This window comes from Bubalus bubalis, chromosome 3, assembly GCF_019923935.1.
Source record: "Bubalus bubalis isolate 160015118507 breed Murrah chromosome 3, NDDB_SH_1, whole genome shotgun sequence".
NCBI lineage: Eukaryota > Metazoa > Chordata > Mammalia > Artiodactyla > Bovidae > Bubalus > Bubalus bubalis.
The window spans coordinates 97,453,250-97,474,729 of NC_059159.1; the positions used below are offsets into that span (position 1 = coordinate 97,453,250).

Sequence of the window (21,480 nt, forward strand, 5' to 3'; positions counted from 1 at the left end):
GCACCGCTTGTTAAAGAGATTGTCTTTAATCCATTGTATATTCTTGCCTCCTTTGTCAAAGATAAGGTGTCCTTATGTGCGTGGATTTATCTCTGGGCTTTCTATTTTGTTCCATTGATCTATATTTCTGTCTTTGTGCCAGTACCATACTGTCTTGATGACTCTGGCTTTGTAGTAGACCCTGAAGTCAGGCAGGTTGATTCCTCCAGTTCCATTCTTCTTTCTCAAGATAGCTTACACACTGAGGAAACCAGCATTGAAAGATACAACATGTACCCCAATGTTCATTGCAGCACTGTTTATAATAGCCAGGACATGGAAGCAACCTAGATGTCCATCAGCAGATGAATGGATAAGAAACGCTATGCTATGCTAAGTGATTTCAGTCGTGTCTGACTCTGTGTGACCCCATAGATGGCAGCCTACCAGGCTCCCCCGTCCCTGGGATTCTCCAGGCAAGAACACTGGAGTGGGTTGCCATTTCCTTCTCCAATGCATGAAAGTGAAAAGTGTAAGTGAAGTCGCTCAGGCGTGTCCGACTCTTAGCGACCCCATGGACTGTAGCCTACCAGGCTCCTCCGTCCATGGGATTTTCCAGGCAAGAGTACTGGAGTGGGGTGCCATTGCCTTCTCCAATGGATAAGAAAGCTGTGGTACATATACACAATGGAGTATTACTCAGCCATTAAAAAGAATACATTTGAATCAGTTCTAATGAGATGGATGAAACTTGAGCCTATTATACAGAGTGAAGTAAGCCAGAAAGAAAAACACCAATACAGTGTACTAATGCATATATATGGAATTTAGAAAGATGGTAACAATAACCCTGTATACGAGACAGCAAAAGAGACACTGATGTATAGAACAATCTTTTGGACTCTGTGGGAGAGGGAGAGGGTGGGATGATTTGGGAGAATGGCATTGAAATATGTATAATATCATATATGAAACGAGTCGCCAGTCCAGGTTCGATGCACGATATTGGATGCTTGGGGCTGGTGCACCGGGACGACCCAGAGGGATGGTATGGGCAGGGAGGAGGGTTCAGGATGGGGAACACATGTATACCTGTGGTGGATTCATTTTGATATATGGCAAAACCAATACAATATTGTAAAGTTAAAAAATAAAATTAAATTAAAAAAAAAAGTTGATTTCTATTTTTGGTCTAATCTCATTTTATATTTTTAAATATTTTCTGGTTTTCATGAGCAAATAGAACTCTGCATGGCTGCCAAAATCAGAATTGTAATGTATATAATCATTACTCATTTTGTTATTTATATTATAAAATGTTAATGAGTCAGCACATATTCATAGTTTTTCTTCACAGAACATTTTGCTTCAGTTAAAGCATTTTATGTTACAGGTGACATGAATAGGTTTTTACTTCTAATTTTATTGTGAGGATCTCTTTGTTTGTAGGCACGAATTGGGGGGAGGGGGGAAACACTGGTAGCTCCAGAGCTTAAATACTTGATGCGTGTGTAGGTATTGAGATATTTACATGAGAATCTTCCCAACCTTTGCACTGACCAAATTGTACTTCAAGAAACTAAAGTCTATGGTGGAGGAGGTTTGGGGGTGCCATAATTAGGAGACCTGTGATTTAAAAACATGTGTGTTTTCCTTCTACAGTATGAATACACCTCAGTTAAGAGCAGGCAAAAGTCAAAGCAGGCCTCAGGAGTAGATCTCTTTGGGAGCTCATAAGCAGCTATTAAACCAGTGCTTTTTCTGTGAAAGTACTTTTCATTTTTGTACGAAATTTGAAGAATGGATCTTTTTTAAAGTTAATTCCATTCAATTTATCTGATGCCAGTCAATAACATAGGTCTTTTCAGATATACATTGGCTTTGTACATCCCTCACTTCTACTTACCAAGTTGTAATACAGGTAGTTGTCCACAAATTCATCTCACTCACTCATTAAATAGGCATGCACTACCCACTTACTAGCTATTTTGTCAAATGCTAAATATTTTTAAAATACTTGCTTTGAAATTGCCTATAGCCTAGTAAGGAAGATGAGCACATAGTCAAATTATTTTAGAAATGGTGCAAAAAACCTGTTATTTTTGTTTGTGTGGCAAATCTAAGTACTTTTCTAGAAGCAGCATTCTGCCTGTGGAAGGGAAACATGGGAGAGGGCATAAGAATCTAAAAGGTTTCTCAGATTTTAATATGTAATAGCTCTATTGCCATTCAGTGTATGTTGCTTTAAATTAATTTCTTGCCTGGTTATTCACATTAAAAATTTTGCAAACATACAGGTTGTTTGTTTATGTGTATCCTTTCGTTACTGACTTTCAACTTACTCCCACTGTATTGAGGGAACGTTATTCATAGCATCTCAACATCTTAACTTACTAAGGCTTGCTTTCTGAAGTAAATCTGGTCTACGTTAACTTGTACATGAACATAGTATATGTGCTCTTCAGTATGTACCCTCTGGACTTGTCATTATTCCTCCATTCTAACGTCCTCCTCCTCATGTCACTAAAACCCATTTTATCACAGTCCCCCATGATTTCTACATTGTGAGTAGGATGGACAATACCCAGTCTTCATCTTGTGTGACTTATCAGCTATAGTTGACACAGTTGAACATGCTCTGCTTTTTGAACCAGTTTTTGCTTGGCTTCCGAAACACCACTTTGTAACTTACCTGCACACCTCACTAGTCCCTTCATTCTTCTTTTCTAGTTTCTTTTCACTGTTTCAGTCTCTGAAAGCTGAAGTGTTCAAGACTTCAGCCTTTGGACATCTTTCTTCCCAAACCACACTCACTGCTTATCTCAGGACTTTTTAATGCCATTTATGGTGGGCTACAGTCCATGGGGTCGCAAAGAGTCAGACAAGACGCAGTGACTGAACAACCACAATGTTCTAAAGGCTTGGAAATTTACATTTCTGGGTGCATTTCCACAGTCTCAAAGAGGCCTACCCTTTCTCTTTCTAGTTCAAGTTGAAAAGGACCTCCACCTCCTCATACTCTCAGATTCAAGTCTGTCAATATAGTGTATTTGCTTAATTATGTATTTTCTGTTTCCTCCAAGTAGAAGATATGCTTCAAGAGGAAGGATTTTTTTGTCTGCTTTCTTTACTGAAAAATTCATAAGCACTTGGGACGTTGCACATGGTATTCCAAATACCTGTAGAATGAATGAATGAAATCAGTCTCAGGTTTCTGATTGACATTGCTATTTTTTAGTACATGGATTCCTATGGAGTGGTGATTGTCCTTTGGATTCCACTGATAGAGGGAAGGCTGAAGCAGAGCCTGACTGCCCGTACAAGTCTACACTGCAGCTCACTGAAAATATACTCCGCTACATATTTTAAAAGCAGCTAGTGTCACATATATGTGGAATCTAAAAGAAGGCACTGATGAATTTATTTTCAGGGCAGCAGTGGAGAACCAGACATAGAGAAGTCCAGACCTATGGACATGCGACGAGGGGAGGAGGGAGAAGGGCAGATGTATGGAGAGAGGAAAATAGAAATTTGCATTACCATATGTAAAATAAATAGCCAATGGGAATTTGTTGTATGAATCAGAGAACTCAAACAGGGGCTCTGTGACAGGCTGAAGGGTGGGGTGGGAGTGGGATGGGAGGGAGGTCCGGGAAGAAGGGGACATGGGTGTACCTATGGCTGATTCTTGTTGATGTACGACAGAAAACCATAAAAATTTTTAAGCAATTATCCTTAAATTAAAAAATAATAATAAAAAAAGCAACTAGGAGGAAAACAAAGAATAAAACCCAAAAGAAATGAACTCTGCCTGTTAGGACACCTACCAATTTGTTGCTAGCCTAGTTCTAGTTCCTTAAAACCTGACTTTGCTGTAAAGTTATGGATGTAGTTTTGTATTGTATACCAAGTGAGGAGATTTGAACCAGGCTTGTGTGCATGCTAAGTTACTCCAGTCGTGTCTGACTCTTTGAGACTCCTATGGACTTTACCCTGCCAGACTTCTCTGTCTGTGGGATTGCTTCTCTGTCCATGAGATTCTTCAGGCAAGAATACTGGAGTGTATTTCCTTCTCCAGGTGATCTTCCCAACCCAGGGATTGAACCCACGTCTCTAATGTCTCCTGCATTGGCAGGTGGGTTCTTTACCATCTGAGCGACCAGGGAAGACAAAGTTGCCTTCAGTTCAGTTCAGTCACTCAGTCACGTCCGACTCTGCAACCCCATGAATTGCAGCACACCAGGCCTCCCTGTCCATCACCAACTCCTGGAGTTCACTCAAACTCATGTCTATCGAGTTGGTGATGCCATCCAGCTATCTCATCCTCTGTCGTCCCCTCTCCTCCTGCCCCTAATCCCTCCCAGCATCAGAGACTTTTCCAATGAGTCAACTCTTCGCATGAGGTGGCCAAAGTATTGGAGTTTCAGCTTTAGCATCAGTCCTCCCAAAGTAATCCCAGGGCTGATCTCCTTTAGAATGGACTGGTTGGATCTCCTTGCAGTCCAAGAGACTCAAGAGTCTTCTACAACACCACAGTTCAAAAGCATCAATTCTTCAGTGCTCAGCTTTCTTTACAGCCCAACTCTCACATCCATACATGACCACTGGAAAAAACATAGCCTTGACTAGACGGACCTTTGTTGGCAAAGTAATGTCTCAGCTTTTGAATATGTTATCTAGGTTGGTCATAACTTTCCTTCCAAGGAGTAAGCATCTTTTAATTTCATGGTTGCAGTCACCATCTGCAGTGATTTTGGAGCCCAGAAAAATAAAGTCTGACACTGTTTCCACTGTTTCCCCATCTATTTCCCATGAAGTGATGGGACCAGATGCCATGATCTTTGTTTTCTGAATGTTGAGCTTTAAGCCAACTTTTTCACTCTCCACTTTCACTTTCATCAAGAGGCTTTTTAGTTCCTCTTCACTTTCTGCCATAAGGGTGGTGTCATCTGCATATCTGAGGTTATTGATATTTCTCCCGGCAATCTTGATTCCAGCTTGTGCTTCTTCCAGCCCGGTGTTTCTCATGATGTACTCTGCATATAAGTTAAATAAACAGGGTGACAGTATACAGCTTTGACGTACTCCTTTTCCTATTTGGAACCAGTCTGTTCCATGTCCAGTTCTAACTGTTGCTTCCTGACCTGCATATAGATTTCTCAAGGGGCACGTCAGGTAGGCTGGTATTCCCATCTCTTTCAGAATTTCCCCTAGAGGCTTGCAAAGTCTGACCTCAAGTTTCTGCCCCAATTCAGGGAAGATGCAATGAAGCAGATTGCCACCAGAGGGCACTGTCGTACCTCTTTGCAAGGTTTAGTTTTCCAGGATGTATAAGATTGCGGAAGCTTGGGAAGCTTTTTAAAAATCCATAAACAGAGAGGAATATTTTGCTCATGCCGTTAATGACTTTGTTTCATTTTGAAAACAATAAGAAATACTGTGTTGAACTGTGGCTATAGTAATAAAAATGATGAAGGCTGATAATAGAAATTTCACATGAAGATATATGCAACATCCCTTGTTATCTCAAGATACCAAACCCACTTACAATTTTTAAGACTGCTGATGAGAGCATAAATTTGCTTGATTTTCAAGGAGGATCATTGGTCAATATATCTGAAAGTTACAAATGCATTCATCTTTGAACTCGCTCTACATGCTTGTAGGAATATTTCCTGCAGATGAACCTATGAGATACTAACTTACTTTTTTACTAAGTCATTTATCATAGCCTCTTAATAACAGTGAAATTTTTGAAAAACAAACTTTAAGGAAGTTCAGTGAAAGAATTTATCAGAATTACCATATATCAGAACAATAGAAATACATGAAACTGAATATGATTAAGATACTGTTTACTTGATAAATGATCTCAAAGTTACTTTAGGTGGAAAAAAAGGCTCATAATAGTGGATAAAGTATGCAGTTTTTAAATAAGGGAATGAGGAGTGAAAATACACATACACTACTGTATTTGCAGAAAGAAGTTTAGCAAGGGCACACAGATGCTAGGAAATGTCTTATAGAGGATGACAAATGGAAAGATTTGGAATCAAATGGGAGTAAAACCATTTTATACCATTTTTTTCTGAGACTTAGACTCATGCAAATTAATTACTTACTCACAAAGCAGACTATATTTAATTGATGGGGAAAAACTTTAGGTTACTCATTGAGAAAATGTTGGTGATTCAACTGGTTGTTTCATCACTCAAATGCATCAGATACATAGAAGTGTTAGTTGGAGTTAGCTAATTCTGTGAGTTAATGAATTCTATTAGGACTAGTGCTTCTAGCATGCTTGCATGAGGTGAATTTTCCAGCAAGGTTGTCCAAGGAAAAAAAAAGGCAGAGTTGCTTGGATTTTCCTTTGGGACCTCTTTCCAACTGTCTTTAGTCCCCAATATGAATGATTGATTACAGATTGATATTCCCTTTGGGCAAAGAATGAAGAAATTACTGAGCCTTTTCCTTACATTTTTAACAGACTTAATCTAGTAATACATATTCATTTATTCACTTAATATTTATTGAGTACTAAGAACCTGGCAGTGAACCTCCTTCTGAGGATACAAATCTGTCAGCCAGAAGCTTATCTTTCCCTCAGAGAGCTCACAGTCAGCTAAGAGGACAAGCATGGTCTAATTGCTTTGCAGAGTGATGTGTGTGCCATAGAGAAACAAAGAATGGTTTCCCTTTCTTGAGAGAGACTGGAGAGAGCCTTCACATCTTATTATGAGTGAGTGATAAGTCACTTCATTCATGTCCAACTCTTTGCGACCCTGTGGACTGTAACCTACCAGGCTCTTCTGTCTGTTGGTTCTTCCAGGCAAGAATACTGGAGTAGGTTGCCATGCCCTCTGCCAAGGAATCTTCCTGACCTGGGGATAGAACCCATGTCTCTTAAGTCTCCTGCACTGGCAGGCATGTTCTTTACCACTAGTGCCACCTGGGAAGCCCCTCATATCATATTACAAACTTCAAAATCTGAGTGAATTTTCTAGGTAACATGGTTGACATAGGGGAAGAAAAAAGCCCTTAAGTAGAAGGAAGAACACTTAGGAAAGTCAGACTTAAACACATGGTCTATTGGAACAAGAGCTGAAGAGTTTAGCATGACTGTGTGTGTGTGTGTGTGGTGTGTGTTTACATTTTGAGAGAATTACTGCTAATGTTGAGTACTTAGTATGTGCTCTAGGTACATTATGCTGTCTTAAAAAAAAACACTCTGAAGTATATATTATCCCCATTGTACAGATAACAATACTGAGAAATAAAGTAATTTGTCTAGAGTTACGCATGTAGGTAGAGCTAGGACTCAGATTTCCATCTGATTCCAAATTTGATGCTCCAAAGTATGAATAAGAGTATTTGCTAGATCTCTTCTGTTTGCCTTTCAGATGCCCTGTCTACCATTCTTCATCCTAGTCTGTAAAACTGGAAACTAGCCTGGATGAAGTCTATCAACAGGCTTTTATGCTCTTAGAATTCCTGTGTGGTCAGCCCCATAGGTAACATAGACAGGAAACCAGAGAGAAGGGAAGAGGAGTATTTTATCCCAGGGCTCCCTTCTGTTCTGCCTGCTTATACTACCTGGTATCCTTAGCAGAGATCACTGCTGATGTGCAGGAGGCCTTCTGTGCATGCCTGACTCCTGAAGTGAAAAAAGCGTTAGTCGTCCTGTCATGTCCGATATTTTGTGACCCTGTGGACTGTAGCCCTCCAGTCTCCTCTGTCCATGAATTCTCCAGGCAAGAATACTAGAGTGGGTAACCATTCCCTTCTCCAGGGAGTCTTCCCAAATCAGGAATCAAACCTGAATCTCCCACACTGCAGGCAGACTCTTTACCGTCTGAACCACCAGGGAAGCCTACCTGACTCCCAGGCGACAGTAACTCTTCCCGGTTCTTGTCCCTGCAGGCCTGGGGTGAGAGAGACTCTTCTACACCTTCCCTTGTGGTTGCTTTACATGCCACCCACTGTTTTTTAAATAGTATTTTTATTAAACCCTTTTCAGATTGTCCTAATTTTAAAGTACCATCTGTTTTCAGTTGGCACTGTATCAACATTTAGGAAGTTGTGTTTTTTTTTTTTTTTATCTAAGCGAGAGTTGATGAAAGTCTATTGGGGCAGTAGTTTAAGATGAAGAGTCGGACATGACTGAGCAACTGAACTGAAGTTTAAGGTGAAAGGGATAGGCTAGATTGCAAAAAGAGAGAAATCTGGATTTTAAGAGGACTTTAAAGAAAGAACAATCATTCTTAAGGTTTGAGTTCTATAAAGGAATCCAAATAGACCTTTCTTTGCAAGTTTCCCATTTCATTACATAGACAAATTCTTCACCTAAGTAAATAGCAAGATAGAACAAAACAGGTGGTTGCTAACTTGACACCTGAAGACATTTAGGGTTTGTGTGTGTTGAAGTACATGGAGCCACATTATTCATTCACAGAGGGTGGCACCAGGTAATAAGTGGTGAGTCAAATAAGCAACTAGTGCTGAAAAGGTATAGCAAGAAGAGGGAGCCCAGGCAGGTGGATCAAGCAAGAAAGTGTGTCAACCTGCTCAGCCCTGGTTCTGAGAGTTCAGGATACAGTGAGCATAAGGAGGAAGGTCAGCAAACAAAACTCCCGATCCTGGAGAAGGGGATGAAGGTGAAGCAAGTGCTAGCTGGAAAAACTGCAGCATGACGGGCATATTGCTAGGGCTTCCCTGGTGGTCCAGACATTAAGACTTTGCCTGAAATGCAGGAGACCCGGGATTGATCCTTGGGTTGGGAAGATCCCCTTGAGAAGGGAATGGCAACTCACTTCAGTATTGCCTGGAGAAGACCATGGGCAGAGGAGCCAGGCGGGCTATAGTCCATGGGGCTGCAAAGAGTTGGGCACAACTGAGTGACTAACACTTACACTTGGAGTCTGTATCTCTTGGATATTTCCGTAAACCTCCCAATTGTATACTGGACCAGAGCAAGGCTGAGAGCTCTGGAGGTCAGGTAGATGATAACTGAGAGGCCCTAACACCCCATTCACAAAGGCAACTCAGCTCTGAGATTTTTTTGAAGGCTGTAATTTTATCAAGTAGTTGAAAGGTCTGTTTTCATCTTATGTTCCAAAGCAGCAACATTGTGCATTTGGGGAAACAGGCATGTTCTTCATCAATGTCCCTCAAGTTGAAGAATTTTAAATAAGGCAGGCATAAAACTAAATGGAATTGCATTATTAAATTCCATTTCCTACTGGGATTCCTTTTTGTGATAGGAACAAAGGAATTCTGAAATGTAATATTTTTAACACTAGCTTCTTTCTGGGGTTTAAAAATGAATTTTGATTTACGATCTCTGAGGAAAATATATAGAAAATAGTTTCCAAAATTAACACATCAATTAAACCAAATGGATGGTAATAATTGTGTGAAAATAATAAATCTTTTATAAAGAACATTATAGGAAATAAAATACAGATGCACCCTGTGACTTACACAGGTGCTGTATTAATCACTGAGGTGTGAATTATAGAGGTGAAGAGTTTATGCTTCTTTCCTTTGTGTTGAGCATTCTGATAAATGAGAGTCTAATGTGACAAGAAAAGATAACATAATGAATATTTTATTATGCTTGAAGGAACATGGAAAAAAAAAAAGTGACTGACACTGTATTTTGTTCTAGGTGGGAGTAAAAAGCAAGCAGTTCCTGGCCCATAATACTCCAGTTTAGGATGTCTGACTGATGGCATGCTGGCACCAGCCTTGGAGGAAGTGATGAGCTTCAGCTCCAGGTGAGTTCGGTGCACCAAGACACAGTTTGTGCATCTTTCCTGCTTCTGCACACAGAGTTCCTAAAATAACTCCACTGAGCCTTTTACCATTTAAAAAATATCGGGCTTTAGCATTTCTTTAAAGACTAGAGTTGTGAACTTCTATAGTGCTTTAAAAGTCATTGGTTATTCTTCTTTTAACTTTCACTAGTAGAACAGGTAATTAAAGATAGGTTTCCTTCTGAACCAAGTGTTAAAATGCCTGAACTAAAAGTAGAATGAAAGATAAAACTTCATATAGTATTTGGGAGTAAGGAGGGAAGGTGATTTCTCTAAGAGACCTCAGTGGAAACCCAGAGTTACCATGAATCATTTCAGATGGATACATTCCTCCAGATCCTCCTTAGTATCAAGTACCTAATGGCTGAGTTACCCTTCAGGACCCCAGATTTTGTCAATTGCAGAGTCATGGCACAGTGGAGCAGACAGATAATCCAGTAATTGAAAAGAATTTCTGATGTCTGGTTTTCAAGAGATCATAAATAAGGGTCAAATACACTGTTATGACAAACCTAGACAGAATATTAAAAAGCAGAGACATTACTTTGTCAACAAAGGTCTGTCTAGTCAAGGCTATGGTTTTTCCAATAGTCACGTATGGATATGAGAGTTGGAATATAAAGAAAGCTGAACGCAGAAGAATTGATGCTTTTGAACTGTAATGTTAGAGAAGACTCTTGAGAATCCCTTGGACTGCAAGAAGTTCCAATCAGACCAGTCCTGGTGTTCATTGGAAGGACTGATTTTGAAGCTGAAACTCCAATATTTTGGCCACCTGATGCGAAGAGCTGACTCATTGGAAAAGACTGTGATGCTGGAAAAGATTGAAGGCAGGAGGAGAAGGGGACGACAGAGGATGAGATGGTTGGATGGCATCACCAACTCAATAGACATGAGTTGGATAAACTCTGGGAGTTGGTGATGGATAGGGAGGCCTGGTGTGCTGTGGTTCATGGGGTTGCAAATAGTCGAACACAACTGAGCAACTGAACTGAATTGAACACTGTTGCACAGATTATATTTATGATCGTCCCTGAGTCTGTACCTTCATGAACCCATAAGCTAAAATATTGTATAATCTAGTCATGAATATAAAGATTTTGTGGCTTGAAAAGAGTAATACACTATAGATTTAGGAGACGGAATATATTTCATTCAAAAACATTTTATACTTCATAAGGTCTGCAAACTAGAACCAATATGTGTCTTACTTTAAGTTTATAGAATACCTGCTTTTCAGAAACTAAAGATTAGTAAAGAAGATAAGCCAATCCAGACTAGTAGAGCAAGTACTATAAAATATATAAGAAACATGCAATGAATATTTAATCTATTTATCAAATGTATTAATAAATAGCAATTCTATATCTAGTGACTTAATGTAAGAAAATATTTATGGGTATCTGAAAAGATTTAGAGGATACTTCTCAGTCTGTTGTTATATCAGAGAAAATAATGAATAGCCCAAATACTTAATTGAATCATATTTATCAAATAGATTTTGTTCCAGAGAGTAGCATTCTATAGATTTATTAAAATAGGTATTAATGGTTTAGAAGAATACTCAAGACATAGAAGAAGGAGCAGGCATATTTTTAAAACTAAAACAGGAGATTAAAAATTCTTCATAGGATAACAGTTATAAATTTATAGAAAAAATTATATAGAAAGGAGACTTTTTTTTTAATTTTTAACACTTCTAATGTCTTCACAATGTATATTTTGATGATTAGAAACAAAACAAAATATATAATCATTAGGTTTTTTCATAAGAAAATGTTACAGATGGTCATGAAAATAAAATCACTGTAGTTTTTCAGAGATTAAAAAAATGAGAAATGAGGTTAAAAGATAAATCAAAGTAAAACTGTGTGTTTAAACATAATGGCATGTGTACATATATTATTAGATGCATGATTTCATAATAAGAAAAAAATTAACTTTTTCATTTAAGTAAATGAGAATTTCAGATAGTGAAGCCAATTGATTCCTATTTAGTTAAACATGTAAAGACACCAAAGATGGAATAAAATTTGAGTAGGACCTTGAAGGTTAAATATATAGAAATGTGCTTTCATTAGTATTGATAATTACTAAATTTGACTACTTGAAATGGATAAATGCACATATGCTCACTTACCTCATTCTAACTTTCATTTTGTAGACGATTATACCATAAAGGCTGCACATTGAATACGTTTAGATATTAACATTTTTGTTTAAAGTTCATTTTTAGTATATCAAATTGATTATTCTGTCTCTTATCATACACTTTGCAAACATCAATGCCCTTTAAAAAAACGGCATCATTGTATAAGTAATCACAGTGATAAAATATTTGTCAAATCTCTCGGTTACTTATTTTCATTACCATATTCTTTAATTATTAATTTTTTTACTTCAATGATGCATGAATAAGTTGTACTGTTATCTAAAAATTGAGATAATTTTGTAATTTCTTATGTGAACATCTTTTAAAGAGAAACTTTATAAAGAATACTGGTAGTATTCTTTCAAACTTTTCTTTGACTGTCCCTAAGTCCATGCTTTGCCCTCTAATTCCTACTGAATATTCTGTTTGGATGATGACACCCAAGTCTTCAATATACCCAAATTTATAACTGCATGAAACCATACTCTACTTGGCCGCTAGGTCAAGATACGAAATGAACCACAGGTATCTTTTCACCTATATTTCTTCGCTCTTTCCTTCAGATGCCTCTCTAATTGGATCTCCTCTTTTCACTCTTCCCAATATTAAATGTGAAAAAGGAAAACCTTGCTTTATAGGCAAGAGTGTATGTGAGGGGCTGCCCAGATTGACTGAGTAGGCTTGAATCATCTTTAGTAGACAGGAGAAGGGGCAAATTTTTTTGTATCAACATAGAAAAAGGGAGAAAAATGTTACCATCAATGAATTTACTCTTCATAATTGATCTTCTATGCTCTCCTCCAATATGTATATTATAAATGTATGAGCTATCGTTAGGTGGAAACTAGAAGAGTGGCAGAAAAAACGTACATAATGGTAGTTGAAAGTTATCAACATATCAACATGTGTGTGGGAGGACAGATATGGTATTAATTGGGCTCAAATATTTACCCTGCTGTGAATGAGTTATGCAACCCATAGCATAATTTTCTCTTTAAGCCTCTGAGACTGAAATTACTTGTTGTTATAAATCATCCCCATTCTGTAAGTCAACTAATAGAATGTTTGCGTAAGCCTTTTATAAATGTTTAAGCATGTTGCAGATTCCTACCAACTCTAAAAAAAATAGTATTTATTTTACTTAACAAAACACACACACACGTGTACATGTGTATATAAGTGGATGCATATGGAGCCACTTATTCTACTTGTTCCTGTACTACTTCTACTTCTTCCTGTGTAAAATGTCTTTGCTTTCCGGTAAAGTATCCTTAAGTATTTGCAGAGAAAGTTCCCTCCTCCTCACTCTATTCTCTGTGGCCTGCCCATGATATCATTATGGTTCAATAGTTTAGAAGGTGTTCGTGTTGTCCTTTGATCACAAAGGAATTTCAGCTCTGGAGAAAATCCTATGATAATGAGTTTGGCAACACTAAGCAACTTCCTTTTATGAAAACCACTCACAAAATAAATGTGGTATGAAAATTAAAGACAGAATATTAAGATAGCATTGATTCATTGATCTGGAAATTATTTCTGACCATATAATATTAATAACCCTTCGTGACTTGAAATGTAAGCTGCAGCTAACATCACATGGCAACAGGAATTATTTAATATTGCCAACAACTGAAGTCATGTTGAATTTTTTAGCAGCTGAAATTACATTTGCTGAAGTACTATGATGAGGATATTTTGCAAACTATAATAAAATACTGGAAATTATCACAAGATGAGAACTTGTTTACATCAATCAGTGTTCATTAGTCATTCATGAATATATGCCTAAGATAAATCAAAATATAATGTATATTGATCACACTGAAACCACTTTTAGTGTCAAATAATGTGTAGCAAAATTTGGGAGAATTAGATTACTTCAAACCAAAAGTTGCAACCAGGCTTACTCTGTCTTTTATTCACATTTCTCAAGAAAATGTGAGTTACATGAGAATAGACCAGAGCTGGGGGATGGTTATAAAAAAAAGACAGTGACTGTTAGTGATGATTATCAATAACTAAAACTTGAAATCATTCACAAAACTTTAAGCATCTACTATCAACACTGTATTTCTCTAGACCTGTGGAGGATATAGATATCAATAAAGCATTTCTACATTCAAGTGACTTTCTTCCGGGAAAGAAGATATGCTGTATACGCAGATAGTATTCAATGTTATATTATAATGCAGGTAAACATATTTTTAATATGTTAGGCAACTCTTAGTGTTAGATGCTAAAGATAATGCATGATAGAGTCTTGTTTGCTGGAAGACAGATACATTTTGATTTGTATTACAGCAATTATGAAGGCTTCTTGAAACTGAATCTGATATAAATAACGGATTATATATAGGCTGGGAATGGCATTGTGGATGGAGGGAACAATACATTTACAATGACCTCAAAGGTAGAGGACAAATAGTAAAGGAGAGTTAGCAATCCCTTTGTTTTCTCCTTTTCATAAAGGGTAGGAATACTGGGCTTACATGATGGCCCAGCTGGTAAAGAATCTACCTGCAGTGTGGGAGACCTGGGCTTGATCCCTGAGTTGGGAAGATCCCCTGGAGAAGGGAACAGCTACCCACTCCAGTATTCTGGCCTGGAGAACTCCATAGGCTGTATAGTTCATGGGGTTGCAAAAAGTCTGACACGACTGAGTGACTTTCACTTCTTCAGTAGTACTAAAAAGGATGGTGATTAATTTTCGTGGACTTGAATATTATCAAGAAGTGTCTTTATTTTTATGATCCTCCTCCAGTGATCTGTGGATTTTCCTATTGTGTTAAATCCCCATAACATCACAAATACATTTTTTTCTGACTTAATTGGGAAATACTATATCTTTTATACCCATGAAGCATATCATAGTTTACTAATCTGATGCTTATAGTAGTACTTAAATATCAGTTATAAACAACATCAACCTCCAAAGTTTTATATTTTATATGCCATAACATTTTTCTACCACACTCAGTTACATATGATTTTCTACAGTAGACGTTTGTGTCAAGGTCAAAAAGCAAGAGTACTTGCAATTTTAAAACTAATATTAGAAAAAATGTTTCCTGTAATATACCATTTATACTAAACACATATAAATTCAAGTTTGTGATAAATGTTCAAAATGTATAGCTTAAAAGCTGAGCGCCAAAGAACTGATGCTTTTGAACTGTGGCATTGGAGAAGACTCTTGAGAGTCTCTTAGACGGCAAGGGGATCAAACCAGTCTATCCTAAAGGAAATCAGTCCTGAATATTCATTGGAAGGACTGATACTGAAGTTGAAACTCCAGTACTTTGGCCACCTGATGTGAAGAACTGGTTCATTTGAAAAGACCCTGATGCTGGGAAAGATTGAAGGCAGGAGGAGAAGGGGATGACAGAGGATGAGATGGTTGGATGGCATCACCAACTCGATGGACATGAATTTGAGCAAGCTCTGGGAGTTGGTGATGGACAGGAAGCCTGGAATGCTGCAGTCCATGGGGTTGCAAAGAGTCAGACACATTTGTGTGACTGAACTAAATGAATAGATTAAAATAAAAATGTTATGATAACAAGTAGATAATAATCTTTATCTTTCTAAACAAAGACTGGTAGGTTAAACCATGGTTTTGTCTTCTCAAAGCATTTTTGTCACATTCTTAAACCTGTAACTTTCCTGTTAACACTAGTTAGAAATTTTGGCCTCCAGTTTCAATTACAACTTCAGTAAAGAATGAGTCAAATGCATTTGAGGCTTAAAATTTTTATTTCTATTTTTCTTAATTCTGTTAATCATAAAATTGCCTTCATGTTTACTAAAATATTTAGATAATTCTTTCCTTTTCCTCCTCATTTCCATTCTACTCATTCAGAACATGTTTGTTAAAGTAAAGCATTTTTCTGAATCCTGAAAGTCTTCTTTTACATCCTTTATATTTTTTATATATAGATATATTTTCCTGTCTAATCAATGTTTTAAGCTCATTTTTCCCCCTTGACCAATTTTTTAAAAATCACTATTTCTCCTTTTTATCATATTGTTGCCATAGAAATCTTCTAAGATACAGCAGTATTTCACAGTTACTATTCCCTGCCCCGTTATGGCATTGTATTTATACTGAACTTTTGAGAGTTTGACATGGTGGCAGAATACTGCAGTATGTAAAAGTCTGAGACAAGAGTTAGAAGCATGAAACTGAAAAACTTAGAAGTTGGAGCTTGGTATTTGAGAAATCCCCACAAGTGATTTAACATTAGGATGAAACAGATGAAGGAAAAAGCGGGAAAACAGGTGCTAATATAAATTTGTTTGGAGACATGGACATTGGAATACAAAAGGATAAAGATGAGTGAGAAGGAATTATCCCAGATGATTAAAGAGATGTAGGAAAGTTTAGGAAAATGTTAAAAAAAAAATTGTGTCATCTACTGGATGGCAAAAAAAATAGTTTATTAAAATGAAGTGGTGTTTTATTTTTTTAATATGTGAGATAAAGCATAATTTTCTGGTTATATAGAAACATAAATCAGTCTCCTTCAAAGATCTACTATACATGAGACCTCAAATACAAAAATGTCAGAAGTTGCCCTTCTTTCCGCTTAGATTAATGTCAGATGCTGGAGATGACATGATTACGGTGAAAACTCAGAACTTGACAATGTTGTTCATTTGCGCAGTTGTGTATGACACTTTGAGACCCCACAGGAGGAGGAAATGGCAAACTACCCCTGTATACTTGCCATGAGAACCTCATGAACTGTATAGAAGAACTTGGTGGTAGTAGATATTAAATGTAATTTATTTCTTGTAGAGGGGAAGATACAAATTCCTGTTTGATATGGCAATGTTCTTTTATCTTAATAAATTAGAGGAATTTTCTCTCATTTTTAGGTATCACTTAAGCAATTGTTGCGTTTGTGTAATAAATAAGCGAACTTCAACACTAAAATCATGTCTTACACATGTGATTATCAAATACTTTTTGTTGCAATATGCTGAAACAGTTAAAAACATCTGAATTTAGATTAATACATACCATTGGCTACAGTCAGAGGTACTGGTAGTCAGTATTGGCAGCTCAATACTGGAACATTGGACATTGGAAATTCTAAAATTCTGTTGCTGTTGCTGCTAAGTCGCTTCAGTTGTGTCTGATTCTGTGCGACTGCATAGATGGCAGCCCACCAGTCTCCCCTGTCCCTGGGATTCTCCAGGCAAGAACACTTAAGTGGGTTGCCATTTCCTTCTCCAATGCATGAAAGTGAAGTTGCTCAGTCATGTCCGACCCTCAGCAACCCCATGGACCACAGCCTTCCAGGCTCCTCCATCCATGGGATTTTCCAGGCAAGAGTCTGGAGTGGGGTGCCATTGCCTTCTCCGAATTCTGTTGCTAACAGAGATAAATAGCACCTACTCAGGGTAGGCCTTGAAAGCAGGGGCAGAATGTGTTTTATTTTCAAGTATTTTTAACAGTGGAAACAAACTATTTTATAAAATCTAGAGGGATATGGGATATTCTTACCCTGTATTAAACCCACAAAATTTTAACTTTCAAATTTCAGAGAATGAATGTTAATTTTTAAAGCAACTGTGTTTAGAAATGGGAAGGCAACAAGAATATCTGCTGGTTTCTTGGAAATTTCTTTTGGTAGGAGGTGGTTTTCCTTTCAGAAGTATGTCATAACACTAGATGGTGTTTCTTTTTAAAAGATTCTACACAATTCCAGCAGGGGATGGACATCTCTCTGCAATCTTCAGTGTGCACTGTTGTTGAAATGGTTGAAGCAGTTGTAGAGCCCTAAGAATTATTCTCCTTACTTTTTTCTAAATAGGAAAGAAACTGATCATCTAGTAATTGGATAGTATTTAGAGGCTTATACTACCAACAGAATCATAGCGTCTTGCTCCACATTGTCTGTCCTGTAGCCACATTCAATAGAAAAAGGTCCAACTTCTACCTGTTTATCTTGGTAATAACTTTGCCTATTTTTAATTTATGTTTCTATTTTTATCTTGACTTATCAGTTCTAAACATAATCTACTAATTTCCTACTATGATACTTTAGAGGATGTAAGCCAGCCACTGATCACAGAACTTTTTTTTTCCACTCTGTCAATATGTTGAAAAAAAACTGTTGTATTGAACTTAGTACTCAGTGTTTACTTAATGACTTTGTAGATACTGTGTTCAGGTTAGCATTGTTTGGGGCTAAGATCTTTGTTTTCCTGAAGCTTAACAGATTATAATGTCTTCAGATTTCAAATGTACAAAATTATTAAAATATGTGTCAAATTCCTTATTTTGAAATTCTATTCCTCCAGCCTTCCATCATTTTGTTCCCATCTATCTGGCTGTTCTCTTATGCACCCTGTCTGTTTGGCTCTGAATTTCTTTTTTTCTTTTTTTATTTTTTTTATTTTTAAACTTTACAAAATTGTATTAGTTTTGCCAAATATCAAAATGAATCTGCCACAGGTATACATGTGTTCCTGAATTGTATTTACCACTCCTTCTTGATTGGACCTCTCCCTCTTTTTGCAGAAACAAAACAAGTTTCTAGTAGCTTCTTAAAAAATAGTGTGAAAAGTACATATATTGGACCCATGCTTGTCTTCAGAGGGCTTACTTCCACCCTTCCATGTGATTGATATTTGAGTATATGCTTTAGTATCTGGGATGAAAAGGATTCTCCTTCATGACTATGATAAGATCATTCTAATGCCAGTCTGATCTCTTTTCATTTGTAGGTGACTTTTGTTTTACTTTTCTCTTTGTAGAACCTCATGATTTTTAAGGTTCATGATGGTGTGCCTTGATATGGGACTAATTCCACTTAAGAGTGATTTTTCTTTGATGTTGAAAAATAATATGTAATTTCTTTGATAACTTTATCTTATCAACTGTCTTTTATATCATTACTCATTTATTGAAACTTCTAGATTCAGGTCTTAAAGTTTTTCAACTCTTACTCCCTTTCTCTCTCTCTTTTTTTTGGGGGGGGTTCTCTATTTTAAATTTCCTTGGCTTTATCTTTTACCTTTCTATTGATTTTTAGAAAATAAAAACATCTAGGAAGTTGTGGGAAAAATACAAGAAACACTTCAGTACCTCTTACCTGTAGTTAACATTTGCCTCATCTGCTTTCTTCTTAAAGTACACTCAGTAACCCAAATACACTATCTCTATGCTTTCCTTCTTTCCTTTCCTTTGAGAGTAGATTGCATATATGACTTTCCTTCACCTCTAACTACCTCAAATTTTTTTTTCCTGAGGAACAAAAATAATTTCTAACATATTTACAGTAGGGTAATAAGTTTCAGGCTTCCCCAGTAGCTCAACTGGTAAGAACCTGCCTACCAGTGCAGGAGACACAAGAGATACAGGTTCCATCCCAGGGTCAGGAAGATCCTCTGGAGAAGGAATTGGCAACCCACTCCAGTATTCTTGCCTGGAAAATTCCGTAGACAGAGCAGCCTGGCAGGCTGCAGTCCATGGGGTTGCAAAGAGTTGGAAATGATTGAGTGTGCATGCACGCATGCAGAAGAAACAAAACTGGAGACAATCAGCTTCAGTAAATGTGTAATCAATAAAACATTTGGAACACCAGCAAGTAGATTATATCAGTGTTATCAACTGTTATCAGCCAATTCTTCATGGTACTTTTTTCCTTCAAGTATGGGATCCAGCCTAGAATCATATATTGTATTTACTTGTGTTAAAAGGTAAACTGAGACATGTTAAATTTCAAGAGTGAGGAAAAATCAGTATGAATTGGTCAGCACCAAACCAGAAGTGGTTAGCTGTGCTCCATGGAGAGGAGTTGGGGAGAGACTTGATAGAGAAAATGCAGAAGCAAAGCAAGGAGGTTATTGATTGGCTATAGCTTAAAACATAGTTTACTATTTGGTTGACTTAGATTTTGATTTTGTAATCTCTGAGGCATTTATTGCCTTGGATTCTGCTTTGCTTACAAATACCTTCATGGCATTAGGCCACCTCAGACTAACAGCCTCATTGTAAAAATAACAGGTGTCTTATTCTGCAGACTCCTTCAATCTAAAACATTGCCTCAGCCTTCTTTATCTTTTATGACAATGTCTTTTTAAAGAATAGTCTCCCTTTTAAAAATGAGAACATTTTGGTTCATCCATAAAAGTTCTTCTAATTTCCAATTTTGTGCTCTACTTACTATAGCATTCTGCTTTTATTGTCATAGGATATCTTATCATAATATCATAATCTATTCATGTTCAGCACTGATGCCAGTGATGTTTTTGGTGTGTGTTCTTAAACTTCTGTATTGTCTGTCTTTTGTTTCAGTGTTTTTGGTTGTTACTGTAGGATTTAGCTAAAGGTCACAGTCATGTTGCAGTTTTGCTCAGATGACCTTTTCTTTCTGGCTTACATATTAGAGAAGGGTTTTAGAGTAGGATCTGTGGTTGTACAATTTGATTGCTGTTGTTCTAGAAACCAAGGAGAAGGGGATTCCAGTTTCTTTGGTTAAGAATGCAGCTTGAAATAAGGGTTCTCTTTAAAGTGTACCAGGCTTATTGTCTCCAAAGCAAATACTTAGAATTCAGGGTTTCTGGATGGGAGGTGCTGAGGAATGGGGAACAATTGCCAGCTGTGGGGGATGAGAGAGCAACCACTTTACAGTATTACGATTTTTTTTCCCCCCTCAAACTGCATCCCACCCCTTTGTTCTAAACATCCACTCCTTCCAGTGAATGGGTGGCTTCATGGGCTGATAAGCTGACTTGTATTACTCCACACTCTGGGCACATAAGGCAGTACCTTGTCAGCTCCACTACATCAATCATCATTTCTCTGTTTCTTGTCCTCCACAATTTGAATATAACACAATGATTAAGGGTATGATTCTGAAACCAGACTGCCTGGATTTGACTCCTAGCTTTATCACTTAATGAATATTGATTAGCAAGTTGCTTGATGTTTCTGTGCCTTTATTTTCACATTTATGAAGTGGAGGTAATGATAGGGCTGTTACTGATACTGAGTTAGAACAGTGCCCGGCACTGTCACCTGCCCTTAACCTTCTGCTGTCATCATCTCGCTTCTAGTAGTATCGCCTCGCTAAGTTGATTTTTTAAAACAAGTATTTTGCGGTCATTTGCCTGATATTTGAGAAAAAGAAGTTAATGCCTGTGGTCAAACCATCAGTCTTTTTTTTTTTTTTTTTAAATTTTATTTTTAAACTTTACATAATTGTATTAGTTTTGCCAAATATCAAAATGAATCCGCCACAGGTATACATGTGTTTTTTTTAAACAATATTACGGCTTTTTAATTTTATTATCCTCATTCTCCTGCCATTTTTTTCCTGAGCAATAATATATTTGTGTGATAAGATCCCTTTTAGTAAACTCCTTCATTTCATCTTAAAAAACTAAGAATTGTAATGTCTAATACACCTAGATTAATTATAGGATTTTATTCATCTTTATGAAAAGTACTCATTCTATTTTATAAACTTTTTTTTAGAATTTTAGGTTCAAAATATCAAACTCTTACATCATTGATTGTTT

At 37.1% G+C, this 21,480-nt stretch overlaps 1 long non-coding RNA gene across 1 annotated transcript in view; it reads left to right on the plus strand.

Moving 5' to 3' along the window:
- Window positions 1-21,480, plus strand: part of LOC123332814 — a 419,771-nt gene that overhangs the window by 32,530 nt on the left and 365,761 nt on the right. The window contains exon 2 of the long non-coding RNA XR_006549871.2: window positions 9,647-9,755. This is a non-coding gene — a long non-coding RNA (uncharacterized LOC123332814). The remainder of the gene's footprint in view (window positions 1-9,646; window positions 9,756-21,480) is intronic.